Genomic DNA, 24,824 nt, shown 5'->3' on the forward strand with positions numbered 1-24,824 from the left:
GATAACAATACCCCCCTTCCGCCACGCGGCGGGGGATAAAAACATTTGTAGCCATTACTTTTGAACGGACAATCGTAGAGACTTGAAACAGGGGCCAAAATGGTCCTCATCTTATTATCTTTCAAAACTGTGTTCTCAGACTTGACGTGTGACCTCCAGTTTCATAGTCATTGATGCAATTTTGCCTTAATATGCACAACAAGTTGTCTTCAAATATCCTAATAATCAATCAATCAATAAAACTAGGACAATGGCGAATATATGTGACAGAATAAGAGTGCACGGATGATACGGGTATATGGACGATAATAACAGTGGCCAGAATCGTGGGATGTTCAGTTAACGATGGTATTGTTGTGCAGACTGAGCATGCGAGGCGAGACTGTGCGTTCCATGAATGAAGGTGGACGGAGGTTATATTTTTAACCCTGTCTGTTGGTGTGTGAGCACGATAATTTATATCAAAAGGTTGTGACAAAATTTGGTGAACAGGTTGGGTGTGTGACAAGGACGACTTGCTTAGATTTTGGTGAAGATCTGGATCCGGATACTCATTTTTTTTTTAAGTGATTAGAACTTCACCTGGAGAGGTAGACGCCAAATAAATGATCTATACCTGGGTCGGGATTCAAGTCCAAGCTCGACAGCTTAGAGGCAAGCATACATACCTCTAGGCGGCCATCCTGTCAGACACGAGCACCAACTGATGCTGGCAGATGCTGGTTAGTAGGAAGAATACAAGCAGCAAAATGTTGGTGCCAGAAAATACCATACCAAGCAAAAGGAACATCAATGTGAATTGCCAAATTCGATGAGAAAACGAGAAGGGCACTCTACCTCCGCCCCGTAATGCCTGATCCACGAGAACACATCGGGCCCAATAAATTTTTGAAATATTGTGCTATATATATCGTTTTTATGCCTGGCGTTGGCTTAATGGTTAGGGTGGTGGACTTGGGATCCGAAGATCCTGAGTTCAAATCCCCCTTGGCTGTTGAATTAATACCAGGTGGTGTTGACTCTGTCTGTCATCCTTCCGAGGTCGACAAAAACGAGTGCCAGCTTGGTGGTATCCTGTGTCGGAGTGACGACCCATCCAGGATTGTACCCAATAGCCAAGGAGCCTGCTTAAGCCGCACCAACGCTCTGCACAGAGTATGGTCCCATGGATGGATGGATGCATGGATGGATGGATATCGTTGTTGAGCCCAATCTCTCAATGGTGAAGAATCACTTTAAAAATTCTAGTAGTCGGATCCGGATCCGGATCATCACCAAAATCTAATCAGTTCGTCCTTGTCGCACACCCAAACTGTCCACAAAATTTCATCCGGATCCGGCTGTAACTTTTTGAGATATCCTGTACACAAACAAACAGACAGAAAGGGGGTGAAAACATAACCTCTTTCACCTTTGGTGGCGGAGGTAACAATGAGAGAAAGAAAGGCAATGACCTACCATGCAGCATGTGGCAAAATGGCAACAACTGTAGAAAGAAAGAGAAGATGCTTTGAAGGAGAAAGCTACCTTTTTCAACAGTGCCCATGCCCATGCCAAAGCTACATAGCATGAGCCCGTCGAATGATGAACGTTGCGCTTCCTCAAACCCCTCGTTGAGAAAAAGGTTTTTGTAAGAACTATTTGGAGCAAGATCAAATCAACTTCCACTCAGCCCAGAAACGTAACCTCAGAATCAGTAAAGATAGGGTGAAGGTGGTCCAAGACTTCTCCGAGTGGGACATTAGTCGGCAAGCTCCTCGCCCGAAGGATGTCATGCCGATCCAAGGAAAGAGAAAGGTAAACGGAAAGTTCAAACGCCACACCTGACATCCTTTACGGAAACATTTGCATTTTTTTCCATGAGGTGTGTCCTGACATCAAAATTAGGAACACCAAATATGCTGAGCTGCTGCGCTGAAACATGTCGTGCCGAGGAGCAAGCCTGTGCGTCGTTGTAAATCCCATGAAAACATAATTCACACAATTAGCATACTACACAAAGCATGTCCAGACTTCCCTGTTAATTCTCACAACGTCCCAGAAACATTTTTTTTTTTGCAAACAACCAACAAGGGAGTGCTGGATGAATGACTGCCCATCGTGCCAAAATGCTGCAGGTTTCAAGAGCGAAAGCTTTGATGAATTAGCTGATGCTTCCTCGTTCATCTGGAAAGCTGATCAAGATGACAGAATGCTCACAACAGTTGAAGAGGGCACTACATATGACATGGTGGAATATATGAGAGATGCTGCCTGAGAATTTGAGGATTGCTTCATAAACCGTGAGCAGACCATGATGTACAGCATGTCATCAGGAAGCCACTTCTGAGTCCCATGTGAAGGAAATAGTTCAGCTCCAGGTTTACGTCTCAGAAAATTATATAAATGCATCTCACAAGATGAGATTCAGATTTAGGTTGGTCTCTTCGTTGCTGCTTATTGCACTCTGGATTTCTTCACTCAAGTGCACATCACATCAACTGATTAACATTAAAACATTAAAATTTTCACGTTGCTGGTTAAGATTATCGAGGGCCTACCAGAAGATGTGTGTGATAATAAAGTGCCATACTGTAATTGGCGGCAACGGTAATTGGGCGGATGTGGCAGCACTGTATATGAAGGTCAATGGCTGGTGTTGACACGTATACCACGTACTCCGTGGAAAGTCATGCTGGAACAGTAATGGTATGTTATATACTATATTAGGAATAATGTACTCTGAGGAATGTAATTGGGATTAGAGTATGGAGTTTAACTTCGTTATTATGTGATGCGTATGTGATATTTGCCTTCAGTATTATGTGTACAAGTTATTGTATTTTGTTATTCTTACCCTATGTATATTTATGTTGTTGTAGATATGCGTATGGGTTTTGTGAGAATAAAGCCGATCGAAAAGGTCTATTGTTGATTACTACAACAATAATTTATTCTCACAAAACTTACCCGGTTGGATTGGACCAGAAGAGCGCCGAGGCCTACACTGGAATGGAGCGTTTGCTGAGACCAGAGAGGCTGGATTCGGATCCCAGTTCACCCATGGCGGCACAAAAATGGAAACACTGGTTGAAGACGTTCGAAAACTTCCTGGGAGCTCTACCACAGGATAATCTGGATAAGATGAGTCTGCTTTCAAATTTTGTCTCACCAAGACTATACGAAACTATATCAGAGTGTACCATTTATGATGAGGCTATCCGTACTTTACAGTCACAGTACGTAAAGCCCACTAATGAAGTGTTTGCACGCCATAGTCTTGCAACTCGCCGCCAGCAGGTCGGAGAGTCCTTAGATGAATACCTTCTGACTCTGAAAACGTTAAGTAAAGAGTGTAACTTTGGGGCTGTAACAGCAACTCAACATTGCGAAGAATCCATCAGGGATGCCTTCATTAGCGGCCTGCAGTCACCACTGATCAGACAACGTTTATTAGAGAATAAGACTTTAGATTTAGCTACCATGTTTGATCAGGCGAGATCTCTAGATTCAGCCCAAAGAAATTCAGAATCTTATTGTGTTATTCAGCCCTCCCGTTCATTGGGTGCTGCCTCATCCAATCAGAATACCGGTGAAGTGGAACCCACAACTGTAATGGCTGCGACGGGTGTTAAATGTTTTTTTTGTGGTTTTTTAAAACACCCACGTGTAAAATGTCCGGCACAAGAGGCTGTGTGTCATAAGTGCCAGAAAAAGGGTCATTTTGCTAAGGTGTGCCGTAGTACTTCATCAGTAGCTACTGGTGCTTGTGCAACTTCTTCTGATCAGGCAACGCTAGCGGCTGTGTCTTCTGCCGCTGCCCCAGGGGTGTTATCAAAGGCGGTTGTGAGGGTCACGCTCAATGGAGTGGAATTGGATGGCCTTATGGATAGTGGTAGTTCAGAAAGTTTTATCCATCCCGACCTCGTTAAGTGCCATTCCTTAAGTGTACATCACACCCAAGGCAATGTTTCCATGGCATCCACTTCCTTCACCGCTCATACATCAGGGTTCTGTCAAGTCAATATCAAAGTAAACGGTCGGTGCTTCCAAGATGTGCGTCTGTCCATACTCCCTCAGCTGTGTTCAGATATAGTTTTGGGCCAGGATTTTCAGGGACTGCATGATAGTGTTACACTGACATATGGAGGTAGTTTGCCTCCTCTTGTTATCTGTGGACTCAGTACACTGTGTGTTGACCCTCCAGAACTGTTTGCCAACTTGACAGCTGATTGTTATCCTGTTGCTGCTCGATCACGCCGGTACTCTCCCGATGATCGTAAATTCATTGAAAAGGAAATTCAAAGGATGTTGAAGGAAGGTATTATAGAGCCCAGTAACTCCTCTTGGCGTGCACAGGTTGTTGTCGTTAAGAACGAAACTCACAAGAAACACTTAGCCGTGGACTATTCAGAAACTATCAACAAATTTACACTTCTTGATGGGTATCCTCTGCCTCGTATAGATGACACTGTTAACAAGATTGCTCAATACAGTGTTTTTAGTACGATTGACCTCCGTAGTGCGTATCATCAAATCCCCATCAGAAATGAAGATAAGCCATACACCGCGTTTGAGGCCTGTGGACGCCTTTATCAGTTTGCTCGGGTTCCCTTTGGCGTCACCAACGGAGTGGCTTGCTTCCAACGTATCGTGGATTCATTAATCCAAGAAGAAGAACTGGTTGGAACATTTGCTTACTTAGACAACATTACTATTTGCGGCATGACTCAGGAAGAGCATGATGCTAATCTCACGAAATTTCTTGAGGCTGCTAAGAGAAAGAATATAAAACTTACAATGAAGACAAATGCATCTTTTCAACTAACAGGCTCAGTATTCTCGGATATGTGGTGGAAGGAGGGGAAATGCGCCCGGATCCGGAACGACTCCGACCCTTGCAGGACTTGCCTGTGCCTCGGGACATGAAATCGCTCCGACTCCGACCCTTGCAGGACTTGCCTGTGCCTCGGGACATGAAATCGCTCCGACGCATCCTTGGCTTCTTTGCCTATTATTCACAGTGGATATATGACTACTCAAGCAAGATCCGCCCACTGTGTGCCACTACTACATTTCCCATGACAAGGGAAGCAGAAGCGGCTTTCCATCAACTTAAGCAAGACATTGAAGGTTCAGTGGTGAGGGCAATTGACGAATCCGTACCCTTCGAAGTTGAGACCGATGCTTCAGATGTAGCAATTGCTGCAGTCCTCACCCAGGCAAGACGTCCGGTAGCCTTCTTTTCCCGAACCCTTCAGGGACCCGAATGTCGTCATGCTTCTATTGAGTAGGAGGCCCAGGCTATTATTGAAACAGTTCGCCACTGGAGACAGTATTTGACAGGCAGACATTTTACTATAAAGACAGATCAACGATCAGTGAGCTATACGTTTGATAAGCAGCATAAAAATAAGATAAAGAATGATAAGTTCATGCGTTGGAGGATGGAATTATCTTGCTATGATTTTGACATTGTGTATCGTCCTGGTCGAGAAAACATTCCCTCTGATACATTCTCCAGGTCTTATTGTGGGATGGTATGCCACGATCGACATTCACTGTTTAACCTCCACGAAGCCTTGTGCCACCCAGGGGTTACCCGCTTATACCATTTTGTGAAATCTAAGAATATGCCATACTCTGTGGAGGATGTCCGGCAGGTTGTTGGATCTTGTAGAATATGCGCAGAATGCAAGCCCAAGTTTCACCAACCAGATAAGACTCGACTCATAAAAGCTACTCAGCCATTTGAGCGTCTCAATATAGATTTCAAGGGGCCTCTTCCGAGTACAGATAAGAATCAGTATTTTCTTAACATTGTGGACGAATATTCACGGTTTCCTTTTGTATTTCCTTGTGCCGACATGACCACTTCCACGGTTATCAAGTGCCTCTGTCAGCTGTTCGCTATTTTCGGAATGCCGGCTTACATTCATTCGGACCGGGGACCCTCCTTCATGAGCAAGGAATTACAAGACTTCCTTGCCAGTAGGGGGATCGCTGGTAGCAGAACTACTAGCTATAATCCTCAAGGGAATGGCCAAGTGGAGAGGTTCAATGGTACCATTTGGAAGGCAATCACAACGGCTCTAAAATCCCGTAATCGACCCATCAAATGCTGGCAGACTGTTCTGCCTGATGCTCTCCACTCAATTCGTTCACTGTTGTCGACAGCAACCAATGCTACCCTTCATGAAAGACTTCTGAACTATTCTCGTCGTTCTTCCTCGGGAGCCTCGGTGCCTACTTGGCTCTGCAATCCTGGGCCAGTCCTGCTGAAGCGTCACGTACGCACGAATAAAACTGATCCCCTTGTGGATGAAGTCGACCTCCTCCAAGCAGGACCCCACTATGCCCATATTCGCTACCCGGATGGCAGGGAAACTACGGTCTCTGTTAGACACTTAGCCCCAATTGGAACCCCATCCAAGAGTGAACCCCAAATTCTACCTCAGGCTTCTGAAGAAAATGTAATTCCCCAGGGTAGTCCCCAAGACACACCCTGCTGAGAGGGGGATGATCTCGTTCCTGATATGGTTCCTGCAACTCCACAGCAATCAGATGCTGTGGATAACCCTCCAGTGCCAAGAAGATCCGGTCGCACCATTCGTCCTCCTATTAGACTAGATTTATAGAGATAGATATCTCGGAAGGGGGTGAATGTTGTGATAATAAAGTGCCATACTGTAATTGGCGGCAACGGTAATTGGGCGGATGTGGCAGCACTGTATATGAAGGTCAATGGCTGGTGTTGACACGTATACCACGCACTCCATGGAAAGTCATGCTGGAACAGTAATGGTATGTTATATACTATATTAGGAATAATGTACTCTGAGGAATGTAATTGGTGTTAGAGTATGGAGTTTAACTTCGTTATTATGTGATGCGTATGTGGTATTTGCCTTCAGTATTATGTGTACAAGTAATTGTATTTTGTTATTCTTACCCTATGTATATTTATGTTGTTGTAGATATGCGTATGGGTTTTGTGAGAATAAAGCCAATCGAAAAGGTCTATTATTGATTACTACAACAAGATGCAAAGCTGCTGTCAGTGTGGTCGGATGAGCCAGCATCCAAGTTCAAGAACTGGCTTATCGCAGCAGCCGTTCCTCATCTTCAGACAAAGCACAGAGTGAATGTGGAACGACACTTTTTCTACACCTCCCATGGTAAATGGGACAGTGAGGAGCATTGGTGAATCTATCAAGCACGACATCTGACAGATTGATAGGCTACGGAAGACCATCGTGACAGATGCTGCAAAATTCCTAGTAGCCACTTCTGGTACAAGCAAAATGTGACTGTTGCCCCCATCAGACATCTAACAAGGAACGAGGCATTGCATCTAGAAATTATCATCAACGAGGTTGCAACAATAACAGGAAATGCCAGATATCACTTCATCTCTGTTAGACACTTTAGTTAATAGGAAACTGACAGATTTCATCACCTCCACCACTGAAGGTGGGCGAGCGTTATGTTTTCAGCTGTTTGTCTGTCTGTCTGTGAAAGGTTGTGGACGGATTCGGCCCAAACTCGGTGGGCAGGTTGGGTCTGTGACAAGGAAGAATGGTGAAGACTTTGGTGAAGTCTTCACTGTTAGTGAAGATCAGGTTGCAGATCCAGATTTAAAAATAAAAAAATAAAAAAATCCTTATAAGCGATTCTTCACCATTGAGAGATGGAGGCAATAAACGATAGTTCAAAAAGTTGTGGACCGATTTGCATGAAACAAGGTAGATGAGTTGGACAGGTGATGAGAACAAGCAGATTCAATTTCGGTTCAGGTCCGGATCCAGATCCAGCCCATCAGTGGGATAGAAAACATAAAGTGTTCAGCCTGGCGTAGGAATACGCTCTACAGAGTGCAGTGCTGGTTACCTCCACCACCTAAGGTGGGCGGAGGTTATGTTTTCACCCCTGTCCATTTGTGTGTCTGTGAGCAGGATATCTCAAAAAGTTGTGAACGGATCTGGACTGAATTTGTTGGAGAGCTTGGGTGCATGCCATGGACAAAATGATTATATTTTGGTGAAGATCCAGATCTGGCTATAATTATTTTGAAGCAATTCTTCACCATTGGGAGATGGCGACAAAACAATATATAGCAAGAAAGTTCAAAAAGTTGTGGACAGATTCCGTTGAGGCAAGGTGGATGAGTTGGTGAGATGACAAGAAGAAGAAGCCGATTAGATTTTGGTTCAGATCTGGATCCAGATCCGGCCTATCAGTGGGATACAAAACGTAAACTGTTCAGCCTGGCGGAGGTATTGTTACGAATCTGGAAACCATTCGCATTCACACATACAGTTGACCCAAAGTTTAGTTATTTCGTTAAGTACATGTGGATAGTTAGAATCTCTCCCCTATGTCTAATGGGAATTTAATGTGTGCGCTGCGAGTTTCTTTCTCGTTAGTCTTCTGCATTAAATCCCCCTCCACTCCTTCAGCGCCATTACACACGTGTTCGAGGTCACGGACATAGGCAGGAGTGAGATCACCTCAGGGCCGACTCCTCCCCAGCAAGATGGAATGTTCCCCTCGTCCAATCGGGGGTGAGATCACCTCAGGGCCGACTCCGCCCAAGCAAGATGGAATGTTCCCCCCGTCCAATCGGGAGTGAGATCACCTCAGAGCCGACCCCACCCCAGCCAGATGGAATGTTCACCTCCACCAATGAGTAGAGGACACCGATCGCCCGACGCCCCCCGACCAATCCGGAGGCAAGTTACCTCAGAGCGGATCCCTCCACCCGTCCAGGGGAGGGATGCGAAGGGTGGCGAGCTGTCTCAGCAGCGGTCTTTTTTGGGGTTCCTTGGTGGTCGGTGGTCGTGTTGGTGGTCGTGGTGGTGGTGGTCGTGGTGGAGGTGTTTCGTGGTGCTCGTGTCGTCGATCGTCGTTCGTGGCAGCCAGGATCGTGGGCTCGTTGGATTCTGGATCGTGGGTTCGAGTCCCACCCTGGTGGGTTGTGTTGGAGCGTTCGAGTTGGGGAACCCCATTCCCGTCCACGGACTCCGAGCTCCACAAGTGCGAGTCGGTAAAACTGCACGAGGCGGCCAAGTACCCGGCCAGACTCTGACCCCCAGCTCGCCTTCCATCCGAGCTGAGGGGCCGAAGAAAGACCCACGAGGTCCATTCCTTTTTGGGTGTTTATGTCTGCCTGTGGCCAGTCTGATAAGTAGAAATCATTTCAATGATTGCCATTGTACATTTGCCTACATCTATATTCGTGATTAAGTCTGCTCTGTGTTTCCCTCCCTATTACCTTGTAAATAAATAACTGTTAAATGTTCCATTTCGTTGTCTGTGTTTTCTTTCATTGACCCAGTATGGTTCGGGCTTGAGAATTAGGGAGGCCGATTGTGCCGTAAATTGTTATTTGGGCCGGCGCGGCTTTGGTAACGCCGGATCCGAGTCGGAAACCGACTTGGTTCGGACAAAGCCGGCCGAGGGTGTGGCTTCCCCGGTAGCTAGATCGCGCGGCTAATTAGGTAATATGGAATTAGACAAAAAGACCCTAACCGTGCGGTTGGAATATTGGCGACCACGGTCCATTAAGCGACCCATTGACTTCGGAGTTATCCGGAGTGACAACCTTCAATTCCGGTGTTCGGTGGGAGCCAGCCCTACTGCTCCATCTAGTGGTCGTTCCTCGCTACCGAACCCTGGCACCACAACAGTATGTGCTCTACCGAGTGTCGTTCTAGTTCCCACAGGAAATTGGTTTCAACTATCGTGGTTTTGAATATCGTGGCATTTTCCAGGATGGTACCCCCTGCAATATTTAAAGTTTACTGTAAATCATGAGGAATCAGTTTGAATTTTTTTTTTAATACATGTATTCTCGGAGGCGTATCCAGATCTTCACCAAAATCGAATCAATTCGTCCTCGTCACACACCCAACCTGTCCATCAAGTGTCATCCGAATCCATCCATCACTTTCTGAGATACGGTGCTCACAGACAGACTCAGACAAACAGGGATTATAATATAACCTCCTTTGAAATATTAAAAGGTGAAAAAAGAAGTGAGGGTGGGGGCAAAATAAATAAATAAATTAATAACCCTCAGCTCACGTTTCACAGCATGGTGAAGGATGGTTGTGGGCACCTATTACGAGTAACAAAATTTGAAAAATTTAAAAGTTTGCCTTCAAAAGGCTTCGGAATTGGCTTTAAAATGAGCAGCCCGACAAAGCACTCAAAAACCAAGAAATGACCGAGGAACACACATTGAACAGATCTTTGCAAACTGCATGTTTCTCGGGTCACGGAGCCAATCATTCTGGAGTTTGGTTGTAAATAAGGGTTGCCCCTACTCCAAGCCACAGAAGGCCCCTACGGTTCATAGATGATGGTGCGAACAGAAGCTCAAGTGTTTGCCATGAATCGAGCACCCACCCAAAACCCACGACATTTATAAAAAAAAATAACAAAATATTGACTCTTCTGGCTTTGGATGAGGCAACAAAGACTGCATTGAGTAACAAGACAAAATAATAACCAGAGCAAGGAAAAACCAGAGACGGTCAAAGTGATCAGTTCGAACGTGCTACAAGACAAGAGAGTGAGAGTGAGGGGTCTAAAAGCTCAAAGGCTGCTCGTTCTCCAACTTTCCAGCAGGTCGAGGGTCAAATCTGATGCAACGTTCAGCAAAGTGAAGGTGATGGAGACTTCTGGAAATGTCGTGCAGCATTACTTTGTCAGTAAAAGTGGACATGAATTACGCAAGATGCGACGCAATTTCGACGATAGGTCAGAGAGTCGAAATAACAAAATTATGAGAGCGCTTGTGAAATGTCCAACAGTGTGTAACAGCATCAAACATTTGTGCAACAAAAATAAATAATTGAAGAGAACCAGACTCCATCGAAATGATGCAAGGCCCATGAAGGAGCTTGCGCACACATCACATTCAGGAGAAAACCCATTAGAAGACATTGGTGTGCTTTTACGCGAATTACTCGGGCATTCGTAGACGACGGACAAACACATATGGTACATGAGATTTGAACCTTGCTCCCAGGCATCATGAGCCAGGGCTACAGGCCTGAAACATCCAAGGATATCCGGAATATAGCGTGGCAGTGTTTTCACCATTCGGTGAAAACATCTCCCTGCAAAGAAAAACAAAACCCTCACAAAGTTTTGGGAGATTTTTTTTTTTTTAACACCGTCCATGTCCACGACAGCGGGCACAGAAACAACCACTGAAAGAGGCGACTCTTGCACCGTGAAGAGCAACATTAACAAGATGTTGAGGCATCAGTACAAGACGAGCGGTGCGTCGCTCGCATCCAGCAAAACAAGATTAAAAGGACTAGCTGTCAACAAGGTGGCTTCGGTGCCATGAAGGGCAGCCTTGACAGGCATGAATTGAGGGGTTGTGTGAAGGAAAGGGCCTGGGCCAGGGTCCCCCACTTCGCAATCTCTGTTGCTTCCTTTGGCAAGAGGCTGCTTGGGAATTAAAGGGAAGGGGGAGGTGGATTGGTTTACACTAGAATACCAGATGAACAGGAAGGCCGATTACCATTAATATTTGATTTTAGAAATTATGGTACGTGGACAGTCAATAATGCATTTTAGTACAAAAAAAATTAAATTTTAATCTCAAAAACTGCAGCTAATAGTATTAAAAGTTATTTATTTGATAGTATTAGCATGACAAAACAAGCCTGGTGTTGGCTTAGCTGTTCAGGTGGCTGGCTTGGGACATTAGGGTCCTGAGTTTGAGCCCCTGTCGGTTGTCCAATTAGCACCAGGTGGGGTTGACTCAGCCTGTCATTCTTCCAAGGTCGGCGAAATGAGGACCTAGCGTACTGGGGCAATAACCGTTCAGGGTAACCTGAGTCGGAGTGACGACCCGTCCAGGACTGTACCCCTTGCCAATGAAACTGCTTCGGCAATCCTACGGGTCTTCATGGTGTGAAAGGAATGGGATTATTATTATGACAAAACAGTTGGACAGCACGAGGCCAGCAAACGGCTTGGGTCGGTCTTTTTGGCGTTTCCCATCTGAGCACGTTAGCGTACGGGATGCTGGCACGCATTTGCAAACCCCATAATCCTGTGTTCATTTATCCACTGCCCACAAGTGTCCTTACAATTCAGGCAAACCTACATTCATGTCTCCCAATTTATTGTGCTGTAATGAACGTGCATCTTTTGTTGTCTAATAATTATTGGATACAGAGTCTAGGCTCGTAGAAGATATAATAATACTGCTATCAACTCGGGGGATCTTCTCCTTCTTTCACATGAAGCACATGGCTGCGAGTAGCATCATTTGCTGGGGCCACAGCTGTGCAGCTGATACAATGCCCCCTGTCGGTGAGGGAAAGAATTTGGAATTTGGCCAGGGGTGCCGGAGATGACTCACCGACTCTTCAAGGACACCGTGGGATCTTTAACTTCCACAAACTAATGCCGGTATATAGGACGTCCGGTTTAACGTCCATCCGATGGAGGGCACGGACATTGATCAATCACCCTGCCTGCGAAACACCAGAATGACAGCTTATAGTTCGGCAGATATTCAAATCCAGGCAATTGTCCATACCTCTGGAGTCTGGATTATCCTGCCAGCGAGCTAGGGGGAGGAGGGGGGGGGATGCAACATTATGGAGTGCCCATCATGTGCACAATTTTCTTTTTTCTGTCCATAAATTATAAACTCATCAATTTAAAAAAAAAAAAAATCACGTGATAGATAGTGGAAGGGGAAATAAAGTCACAGTGGGGTGGTGGGGAAAAAAAAAACCAGATACAAACAAGAAAGCACATGCATGAAAAGTGGAGAGAACAGGAGAGGAATTTTTTTATGTTTGAAGGATTGCAGCCTGAAGGTCAGAGGGGTGTTTGGGGGCTGGAGAGGGTCAACAGTGGTAGAAAAGATCTTGAAAAGGAATGGATGACTAGGCAAGACGACGGTGTACTGAAACAATTTTTTATTTTTGAAATTCACCCGAAACAAGGCTGAGAGCCGCCATTTGTAAAGGGCGACAAAGAAAAAGGAAGAAGAGGAAAAAACTGGCAAAATAGTCACCAAATCCTGAAACAGGGAAACCTCTTCACAGGACCACTGTGCAGTGGTCTGGAGAGGATTTTCGAGAGCATCAGATCGGTTATTGAAGTATACTAGTACGTGCCCATAAACTTCCCAGTATGGGAAGTATACTAGTACGTTCAGAGCATACCAGCTCACTCTGATGTTATCGAAATTTATGCACCGTCTAATATGAAAACGATCATAACTTGGGGCATTGTGTTTATCTATAAATGCGCATAAGAAATCGAGATATTATTAGAATACACAAAGTCATCACTCTCCGGAAGCCCGTACGTTGTAACCCGTAACGGGGAACGCGGCTGAGCTTCCCTTCCCCCATCGGCCACGCCCACGCAACAACGTGTCTCGTCATTGGTTTGGTAAATAAATGGCCATAACTTGGGAAGCACTTGTCCGATTAATATCAAACCTTGAAAAGGCACATCCTCAGGTGCCCAGCAATATACCTGGCAAGTTTCAATTAGATCGTACCAGCGGTTGTCGAGAAACAGCGGTCACACACACGCGCACACACACACACACACACACACACACACACACACACACACACACGGAATTATAGATAGATGACGATCAAAACTGGGCCTGAACTGTGCTTTGAGGTAATTCAGCCTCTATTGGGAGAGGAGGTGAAAGCATACAGCTGAGAGCTGCTGTGTGTACTGGTTGCATGTGTGGAGCCAGTTGGTAAGTTTTGGATACCACAGGCAAAATCCTTGATGACTAGAGCGGGTGCGCACAAGGGTGTTATAATGGAGGTGTGTGGTGAGGTTGAGGACATCGAGTCGCATTCAAACCTTCTTGGTGGCTTCCCAAAGTGGACCATCAGATTTTAGCTTAGCCATGCAACTGAGGTCTTCAAGAAAGCATAACAGCTCGGCAAGTTCGTCCGACTCGTTCATATCGAGTCCTGGTCCATCGAGGTTTCGGCAAGTGGTGGAAAACCGCAACCTTGTCTCAATCGAGGCACAGAACCAGGAAATAAATGTGCAGCCCCTTACTTGAACATCAAGTCCACTGTACAAATTATAATAATAATAATGATAAATTATTTTTAAGAAAGGATAGAAGACAGGTATCATTGTGTTCCAAGTCACTCTTGCCCCTTCCATAACAAAAGGTTCACATCATGTCTTATGACCCTCATAGAAATCCAAGGAAAGGAAAGGAGCTTTTGCTTTTGTGTGCAAGGTCAAGGCTCATGGAAGCGCGAGAACACTGAACGGATCAGGCCACAACAGAATAAAAGGACCAGCAGAAAGAGGAGGGAACACCAAGAGCAGAGTTGAAGGACAAAATAGAGGGAGACTTGGAAAAATAAGGGAAATTGGGTTAAAGAGGGGTAGGGGAGGATGCATGGGGTGGACAAGATGGATACAAAAGCAGACTCAGGAAGGAAAGACTGGAAATTTGGAAGGCGGTGAGCTTGGGATTGTGGGGTTAGCAGGGGTAGAAAAAGATCATGGTTTTGGGTGGGCAATGATCTGAGATGGTAGTGAGCAGCTGGCTTGAACACATTGAGTGAAGAATGAGATTGAAGAGAATGTGGAAGTTGGTTCCACAGGCAGGTAAATAGAGGAACAAATGAGAGAAGGTGAGCAGGGATTCTGTATTTTGGGAATTTCACCAGAATTGGATTTATGGTAGAGTGTGTACGCCCTGCAGAAACCTGGGAGACAAAGCACGGAAAGCGCAGGGGGGGGGGGGGCAAGACCATAAAGTTGGCCGTAGAAGGCAAAGACCACCGGCCGTAGAAGATAGAGACAACTGACTGCAATGGTAATGCGATAGGCCCGTAGACTCAGCTTCAGCGAGGGAGATTCCAATGATCTTGAAAGCTTTGGTTTCCATGGCATCAAGAGAAGCAAGCCCTGATACAGGGGAGCCAGCCGAGATGGGAGAGTAGTACTCCATGAAGATGCGGATGAAGGCCTTGTAGGTGGGGACAGGAGTTCAGGTGTGCCAAGGAATGGCTTTGTGCAAAGGAGGATGCCAAGACGGCAAATGGCTTTGGAGGCCAATTTTGAAATGTGGATCGCCCAAGAAAGATCATGGCTGAACTTCTTCAAGAGGATTGTTTACAAAGTAGACAGAAGGGATTGCCAGACGGTCCTTTTGGAGAGAGCTAGTGAGTGTGTGAGATTTGGCAGGATTGAAAGATTATACCGTTTTTTTTTCTGGTGTATAAAACCACGGCCGTGTATTAACCGCTACCCTGTTTTTCCACCCTCAAAAGAAATTAATATATTCATCATTTTATTTTCTGATCGAGATCGACTGAAAATACGTTTGTACATTAACTTTGTATGGAACAAAGTAATGGAGGTATCAACATGCTTACTCACATGTCCGCTCAATTTCGTCTAACAGTCTTATTCTCATTTTCAAGAAGTTGAAGAAAGAGGAGAGGGTACCTAGAAGTTAGTATTTTTCAATATCCCAAAGAGGATTTTTTTTTTGTTACTCAAACAAGGAAGAAAAGGGATTCATACCAGTGTCACAAATATTTATTGTGGATTTGTGGCTCTGAAAAGAGCCGTTTGGGTTGGATGAAGCTTTTCAGCTAAACACGAGGAAATCCTAGTCAATGCTTTCCTCTTCGAAGACGGCACGTAACTCCTTGTCCGAATCAGGGTGGAGCAAGTCCCCATCGGTGTCACCATCATTTGCAGCCTTCTCCTCCCAAATTATGTCGTCCTCTGTACCGTCAAAGTTGTTAGAGATGCAGCATTTCAGAAATGCTCGTTTGATGATATCAGATTGCATCTCCTCCCACATCTTGACGATCGAGAAGGTCGACCTTTCTCATCTTCCCACTCTTGATGTCTCGGTCTTCTCCCCACTCATTATCCAGTCGAAGCAGCAGCGATGTAGACCGTCTTTAAACGGCTTGTTGATGGACACCGAGGGACTGCAGGAGTGATGTCATCCCACCTGGGAAGATGAGATCGGTGTTGGTCCGACGGAGCAGAGCTTTGGTGCCATCGGTCTTGTGACAAATGAACGCATTCAGGCCGAGCTTGCTCGGTCGTCAGGAGAGACCGCCATCCGGCCTACTACTCCAGACCGTGCGCACCCAGTCCTGGACCAGCCCTCGTCTATCCACCCCTTCTGCTGCGCGCAAACAATGATGCCAGCTGGAAACTTATCTTTGGGCATTATCTTCCTCTTCAACATGACAAACACGGGAAGTTTGCCACCGTCTGTGGTGCAGGAGAGCACGGCAGTGAATCGGTCCTTCTTGGGACCAGTCATGTTTATCCTCACATTGCGCGCAAGCATATTTGAGGTGGATGCTCTGTTATTAGACGTATAGCGGTCCTTTCCCTGCAGAGACCGGATAGCATCCGTCCGCTCGTCGAACGTAACCGGTGTGTTTTCCCTCCAACGGAGGCGGGACAAAAATGGTTGGAGCTGAGAGCGACTTACGAGAGGTTCGGTGGATGGCTTAATGTGAAGGACGCTCTCGCTGTTGTTTTTCTTGTTTGCTATATTTGGAGTGTTAATAAAGTTCTTTCCACTCGATCTGCAAGTGTCCTCACCAAAGACTCTTGCTGTTGTGAATAATTCTATTCCGATATATCTGGAGGACGATGAATGTCACGGCAGAGATGGGAGTCATCAGCAAATAGATGGAGGATTTTCCAGAGTAAGAGAGATCGTCGATGAGGATTACAAACAGGACTGGGCCCAGAACATCGCCTTGTAAGACTCCAGCCTTGACAGGGAGGAGATGAAAGGATTCCCTTGAGTGCCACACGTTGGCTACGTGAGTGGAGGAAGCCAGGAAGCCATGTGTGGAATTGGCCTTGGTTGCCAAAGGCAGAGAGTTTGGAGAGCAACACGGGGTGCCAGACTGTTTCGAAAGCTGAAGATACGTCAAGAGAGATGGTCCTGATCTCATGTCTGACATTGAGGGCCTCCATCCATTGTTGGGAGAGTAGAAGCAGCATGTCAAAAGGTGGAGTAACCTGGTCCGATTCCAAATTGGTGATCTGTGATTAGGCCATTGGAGAAAAGGAAGGATTTCATATCAACTGTGATGATGGATTCCATTACCTTGCTTATGATGAAAGAAAGATAATAGGTTTGTATTTAAGGGAATTTGTTTTGCACCTTTTTCCCTCTGCCAGCAAAGGTGGATTGAGGTTATGTTTTCACTCCTGTCTGTTAGCAAGATATCTCAAAAGGTTATGGACGGATTTGGATAAAACTTTCTTTTTTGAACATATTGTCGAGGCTTGTATTCGGGATAACACACAGAATGTATAACAAAGGTAGCAGGAGACAAGAGGGGCGGGAGAGGGAAGCACAAAACAGATGGGAGCAGAGACATTAGGGCATCTGTGGAACGGAGAGAGATGGGGCGGGGTACACAGGGTAAACAAGATGGACACTGCAGGAACTTTCAGGAAGGAAAGCAAGGAATTTGAAGGTGGTGAGTATGGGGTGGATTAATGGGGGTAGAAAAGATCAGGTTTGGATGGGGGAAGATAAGAGATGGTGGTAAACAGCTGTTTTGGAGACCTGAAGGGAGGAATGGGATTCAAGAGAGTGTGGGAGTTTGTTCCAGAGGCAGGAAAAAAAAAAAAAGAGGAATGAAAGAGTGAAGGTGAGCAGGGATTCTTGATTTTTGTAGTTTCACCAGAAGGGAGTTGCTGGCGGACCTCGAGTGCGCTGTGGATATATGTGGGGGGGGGGGGACAGATCACAGACAGGGCAGGTGAGTGGGAGGGTGTGAGGCCAGAGAGGAGACGGTCGAAGACAGAAAGACCACCGACCTGCCTGCGGTGAGAGAGTGAGAGACCCAACGACTCAGCTTCATCGCAGGAGATACCAATGATCCTAAAAGCCTTGATTTCCACAGCATGAAGTCAAGAAAGGTGTGAGGCAGGAGCACCAGCTCCGAGGGGAGAGCAGTGCTCTGCCAGGCTGCGGATTAATTCTTTGTTTGAGGTTAAGAGCTAAGGTGTGCCAAGGAAGGATTTTGCATGACGGAGGATGCCCAGTCAGCGACTGGCTTTTGAGGCCAACTTGGAGATGTGGTTTTAGCATGAAGGATAATGGCAGACAGTGAGACCCAAAAGCTTGAATGAAAGGACTTCTTCAAGAGGATGCTTGAGAAAGTAGGTGGGGGTGGGGTTACAAATGGTCCTTTCAGAGAGAAAAAGTGAGTGTGAGATTTGTCAGGATTGAGAGATGTGTTCCAAGTGTTGGACCAGATTGTGATTTTATCCAGGTCTGCAGAGAGTGAAGAGGAGACCAATCTGAGGGGTGACAGATGGTATGGCAGAGGGTAGAGTAATCAGCAAAGAGATAAATAGGATTTTCCAGAGTTGGAGAGATTATATTCCTGGCATTGGCTTAATGGTTAGGGTGGTCGGCTTGGGATGCAAGGATGCTGAGTTTAAATCCCACTCGGCTGTTGAATTCATACAAGGTGGGGTTGACTGTGCCTGTCATCCTTCAGAGGTTGGCAAAATGAGTGCCAGCTTGCTGGTATCCTGTGTGGGAATGGCGACCTGTCCAGGATTGTGCCCAATAGCCAAGGAGACTGCTTAGGCAGCACCAACAATTAGCACAGAGTTAGGTCCCAATGGATTTAGATTTTTTTTTTTGGAGAGATCATTGATGAAAACCAGAATCGGCCCAGAACATTGCTTTAAGGAACTCCAGCCTGGACAGGAAGAGGAGATGAGACAGAGAAAGACAGAGACAGAGAGACACACAAAGAGACAGAGAGAGAGACACACAAAGAGAGACAGAGACAGAGACGAGACAGAGACGAGACAGAGACGAGACAGAGACGAGACAGAGACGAGACAGAGACGAGACAGAGACGAGACAGAGACGAGACAGAGACGAGACAGAGACGAGACAGAGACGAGACAGAGACGAGACAGAGACATTAAGAGCCACACCTTGACTGCAACAGGAGAGGATGTCTGAGAGCCATGAGTGGAGATTGCCTTGGATACCATAGGAAGAGTGTTTGGTGAGCAGTGCGTTACGCCAGACCACATCAAAATCTACCGATATGTCAAGAGAGATGGCTCTGATCTCATGTGTGGCACTGAGGACCTGTTCTGAATCCAAATTGATGATCGGAAATCAAGCCATTGGAGAAGAGGAAGAATTTGATGTCAGAAGAGATGATGAATTCAATCACCTTGATGATGATTGGGAGAAGGCTGATTGGTCTGGAGTTGCAGGGATCTGTTTTTGCACCTTTTAATGCTCATCGGTAATGTTTGCAGATTTCCAAGCAGACGGCAGTTGACCTGGAGCAAATGAGAGGGTGAATAGAACAAAGAGAGGGTGAGCAAGAGCAGAAGAGCAGGTTTTTTAGTACATGTGGGCTGATGCCGTCTGGACCGGTTGCAAAATGTGAGTCGAGGTTTGACAGCAAAATCTACACCTTGTCGGGAGATAAGGACACAGAGTCCAGGATCAGCTGGGTATGACTGGGTCGGGTGGGTGCAGAAAGTGATGTATTTTGGACACAAGATTTAGAAGCAAACACAGAGTTTAGGCATTCAGCCTTTTCATGTGCAGCATCAGCTGCATAGCCAGTTTAAGTAAGGGAGGGAAATGGAGGGGAAGCATACACCAGAAACAGGCTTAACCAGATGCTACCAGGATTTGAAGGAGGGAGACAGGTTTGAGAGTTCAGAATTGATATGAGAAAGATGTTGTTTTCTGGCTCTCCTGAGGGTAGACACACACTTGTTCCGAGCTTTGTGGAAGGAACTGAGATTGCCCTCAGTTGGGTTAACCTTCCATGAGGCAAAGACAATACAAGTTGTTTCAGGACAACTGCTCCATCACAAGCTTCAGTGTAGAGAGAGAGAGGGTGATAGGGTGAGAGGGTGATAGGGTGATAGGGTGATAGGGTGATAGGGTGATAGGGTGATAGGGTGATAGGGTGATAGGGTGAGAGGGTGAGAGGGTGAGAGGGTGAGAGGGTGAGAGGGTGAGAGGGTGAGAGGGTGAGAGGGTGAGAGGGTGAGAGGGTGAGAGGGTGAGAGGGTGAGAGGGTGAGAGGGTGAGAGGGTGATTCTTTGAAAGAATTCCCAGGATGAGTTGATGTCAGTGAAAGTAGAAATGGGAGACAAGTCGAGAAGTTTGATGGTTGCTTGAAGACCCTGCCAGTCAGTCCGAGTGAAATGCCAGACTCAATGGTGCTGAGGTGGTTCTCCAATAACAGCCAGGGAGATGTCTACTTTGACGAGTATATGGTGAGATTAACAGATTGGAGCAAAAGAAGAACTGCAGACATTTTCTGGGATATTGGTCAAAATCAAATCCAGAAGAGATGGAGTACCGTTGGCTGAGATCCGGGTCAGCAAGTTCACAGACTGTCAGTCCCAATGAGTCACAGAAGTCCTTTGCTGAAGTGCCATGACAGGTGAGGGAGGTGCCCACACCTAGCCAACTGGCATGATGACAATTGAAGTCACCACATATGAAGAAGAGATAGTTGGGATGAGAGGATAGAAGTTGGTCCATGTTTTTGAACTTGGTGGACAGACTGGGCTATATTGATGTTTTTCATTCGTATGCAGCCTATGGCTGCTGGCTGCATCATTTTCTGAGGGTGCAGCCGTGCCGCCGATGCAATGCCCCGTGTCCAGCAAGCTGGTACTCATTTCCAAAATAAATGCAAATCCATTGGGACCATACTCGATGCAGAGCGCTGGTACTGCCTGAGCAGTCTCCTGGGCTATTGGGCACAATCCTGGACGGGTCGCCAATCCGACGCAGGATACTCGAATGGCTCAATCACTACACCAACACCAGAAGGATAACCTGCTGAGTTAACCTACCTGGTGTTAATTCAACGACATGAAATGGGCTTGAACTCAAGTCCCTAAGTTCTTCAGCCAGCCACCCTAACCATTGAGCCACTACCAGGCTGACAAATTTGGTGTGTGACAGAATTATTGAATAGATTTTGGTGAAGATCAACATCCCGATTGTAGAATTTTTTTTAAATGATTTTTCACCATCGAGAGTTATGGCCAAAAACGATTTTTAGCTTCATGTTTCAAAAAGTGATAGACGAGTTATGACAAAACTCATGGATGATTTTGGTAGGTGACAAGAACAAGCCGATTAGATTTTGGTTCAGGTCGGAATCCAGATCCGGCATATCAGTGAGATACAAAACGTAAACTGTTCAGTCTGGCGGAGGTACGTGCTCTATCGGGGGCCATTCTTGATTTTTTGGGGTTTTTTTCAATGTTAAAGGTTCCAGTCATGGACTGGTGCAGTCAGCTGTGGAACATGATCCATAATGTACACGTAACGTGTATGCATACATGTATAACAAACACGTGCGTTACGTATACATACTGTACATACGTGTAAGCCTGCTGTTGACTTAGGGGTTCGGGTGGCTGGCTTGGGACCTTAGGATCCTGAGTTCGAGTCCCGTAGCCATTGAATTAACACCGGGCGGGGTTGACTCAGCCCGTCATCCTTCTGAGGTTGGCGAAATGAGTTGCAAGAGGACTGGTATGGGGCACAGCATTAGAGGGCACAGCATTAGGGGGCACAGCCACACTTCCAAGAAACAACAGCGACCCACCAGCCAATCTGCCATTTCGCAAGAACATTACTGTACATGATGTGTGTACATTATGCAAGAACATTACTGTACATGTGTGTACATTATGTAAGAACATTACTGTATATGTACATGCAAGAACATTACTGTACATGATGTGTGTACATTATGCAAGAACATTACTGTATATGTACATGCAAGAACATTACTGTACATGATGTGTGTACATTATGTAAGAACATTACTGTACATGTGTGTACATTATGCAAGAACATTACTGTATATGTACATGCAAGAACATTACTGTACATGATGTGTGTACATTATGCTACAACATTACTGTATATGTGTACATTATGCAAGAATATTACTGTATATGTACATGCAAAAACATTACTGTACATGGTGTGTACATTATGCAAGAACATTACTGTACATGGTGTGCACATTATGCAAGAACATTACTGTATATGTGTACATTATGCAAAAACATTACTGTACATGGTGTGTACATTATGCAAGAACATTACTGTACATTATGCAAGAACATTACTGTATATGTGTACATTATGCAAGAAAATTACTGTACATGATGTGTGTACATTATGCAAGAACATTACTGTACATGTGTGTGTACATTATGCAAGAACATTACTGTATATGTGTGTACATTATGTAAGAACATTACTGTACATGTGTGTGTACATTATGTAAGAACATTACTGTGCATTACTGTATATGTACATGCAAGAACATTACTGTACATGTGTGTGTGTACATTATGTAAGAACATTACTGTATATGTGTGTACATTATGTAAGAACATTACTGTACATGGTGTGTACATTATGTAAGAACATTACTGTGCATTACTGTATATGTACATGCAAGAACATTACTGTATATGTGTGTACATTATGTAAGAACATTACTGTGCATTACTGTATATGTACATGCAAGAACATTACTGTACATGTGTGTGTGTGTGTACATTATGTAAGAACATTACTGTATATGTGTACATTATGTAAGAGCATTACTGTACATGGTGTGTACATTATGTAAGAGCATTACTGTACATGGTGTGTACATTATGTAAGAGCATTACTGTACATGGTGTGTACATTATGTAAGAACATTACTGTGCATTACTGTATATGTACATGCAAGAACATTACTGTACATGTGTGTGTGTGTACATTATGTAAGAACATTACTGTATATGTGTACATTATGTAAGAGCATTACTGTACATGGTGTGTACATTATGTAAGAACATTACTGTACATGGTGTGTACATTATGTAAGAACATTACTGTACATGGTGTGTACATTATGTAAGAACATTACTGTACATGGTGTGTACATTATGTAAGAACATTACTGTACATGGTGTGCACATTATGCAAGAACATTACTGTATATGTGTACATTATGCAAGAACATTACTGTACATGATGTGTGTACATTATGCAAGAACATTACTGTACATGTGTGTGTACATTATGTAAGAACATTACTGTGCATTACTGTATATGTACATGCAAGAACATTACTGTACATGTGTGTGTGTACATTATGCAAGAACATTACTGTATATGTGTGTACATTATGTAAGAACATTACTGTACATGGTGTGTACATTATGTAAGAACATTACTGTGCATTACTGTATATGTACATGCAAGAACATTACTGTACATGTGTGTGTGTGTACATTATGCAAGAACATTACTGTATATGTGTACATTATGTAAGAGCATTACTGTACATGGTGTGTACATTATGTAAGAGCATTACTGTACATGGTGTGTACATTATGTAAGAACATTACTGTACATGGTGTGTACATTATGTAAGAACATTACTGTACATGGTGTGCACATTATGCAAGAACATTACTGTATATGTGTACATTATGCAAGAACATTACTGTATATGTGTACATTATGCAAGAACATTACTGTACATGATGTGTGTACATTATGCAAGAACATTACTGTACATGATGTGTTCACGTGCATAATACTGTATATAGAGTACACGTGCATAATACTGTCCACGTGTACAACACATCGGTCCACGTATTCATATTGGACACGTACGTACACGTAGACACATCTGAGACATTTCCCAGGACAAGCCCGAGAATCACAATGTTCCTCGTTGAGTGCGTCTGGTGCAACGTCCGACGGACCACGTGGTCCCGCTCTCGCACAACACGCACTCATTAACTCACCCTGAGTGTTGATAGAGTGTTGCGGGTCCCGGGAACTCCCGAACCAGGAGTTGTTGTCTTTTCTTGTCCCTCACAAAATGTACAACGATTCACGCAGGAAGATAACGAAATTCAAACAACGGCGCCAACAGGAGAAGCAAACAATAAACTTTTGTTCATAAATAATGCTCTCAGGGAATTAATCTGATGTAACCTTCCGACAACTCGTCATGAATTTTGCCCTCAAGGCGTTTTGTACGTACTAAAACTTTGTGGGTTCAAACAATCAGATAAAACCGTTGTGAGTCGTGATTTATAATATTACAAATCTTTGAAATCTTTTTCTCATATAGTTTTATCCGAAGATAAATCTCCTTCATTCACAGTTATTGCCAATTTTCTGTATTCCTGTCAAACTTGTGGTAATTGAACGTTCCGGCGACTCCCACGTTTGTTAACGTCAACGATCGGTTGAACATTTGTAACTCAATTCGGTCTGTAAGTTTAACGTCCTGAGGTGTGTCTCAGAATGGCGAATTTATCCCGAAAGGACAATCAATGACCGGTCCTTCAACGTCGAGCGATGTTTCGAACGGTGTGTTGTCTCGAGTTGAATCCACGGAGCTGGTATGTCTGCGTGGGGAATCTCGTTTTATTAAACATTACGAGTGCGTGGCAATTCGTGCAAAAAAATAAAAAGAGGAAGAAGAATTGTGACGTCAATTGTGACGTCATAGCACCGTGTCCTGTCATTGGTTTGGTAAATAAATGGCCATAACTTGGGAACCACTTGTCCGATTAATATCAAACCTTGAAAAGGCACATCCTCAGGTCCCCAGCAATATACCTGGCAAGTTTCAATTAGATCGGACCAGTGGTTGTCGAGAAACAGCGGACACACACACACACACACACACACACACACACACACACACACACACACACACACACACACACACACACACACATTGCTGGAATTA

At 44.9% G+C, this 24,824-nt stretch overlaps 1 protein-coding gene across 9 annotated transcripts in view; it reads right to left on the minus strand.

Annotated features, from left to right (window-relative positions):
* GAS2 (growth arrest specific 2) overlaps positions 1 to 24,018 on the minus strand; it is a 97,112-nt gene extending 73,094 nt beyond the window's left edge. For 3 of the 9 annotated variants that reach the window (XM_085880633.1, XM_085880627.1, XM_085880629.1), the window contains exons 1-2: positions 23,866 to 24,018; positions 21,422 to 21,571 (exon numbers count right to left, since the gene is read on the minus strand). The gene's annotated coding sequence lies outside the window, so the exon portion shown is untranslated. Of the gene's footprint in view, positions 1 to 1,527; positions 1,775 to 12,547; positions 12,578 to 21,421; positions 21,572 to 23,865 lie in introns of those variants that run through there. The other 6 variants (XM_085880628.1, XM_085880634.1, XM_085880637.1 and 3 more) reach the window with 6 other exon arrangements.
* Positions 24,019 to 24,824: the final 806 nt, after the last annotated feature.

The sequence above is a fragment of the Eptatretus burgeri genome, chromosome 5 (genome assembly GCF_056783735.1).
Source record: "Eptatretus burgeri isolate ZD-2024b chromosome 5, Ebu_testis_v1, whole genome shotgun sequence".
Classification (NCBI taxonomy): Eukaryota; Metazoa; Chordata; class Myxini; order Myxiniformes; family Myxinidae; genus Eptatretus; species Eptatretus burgeri.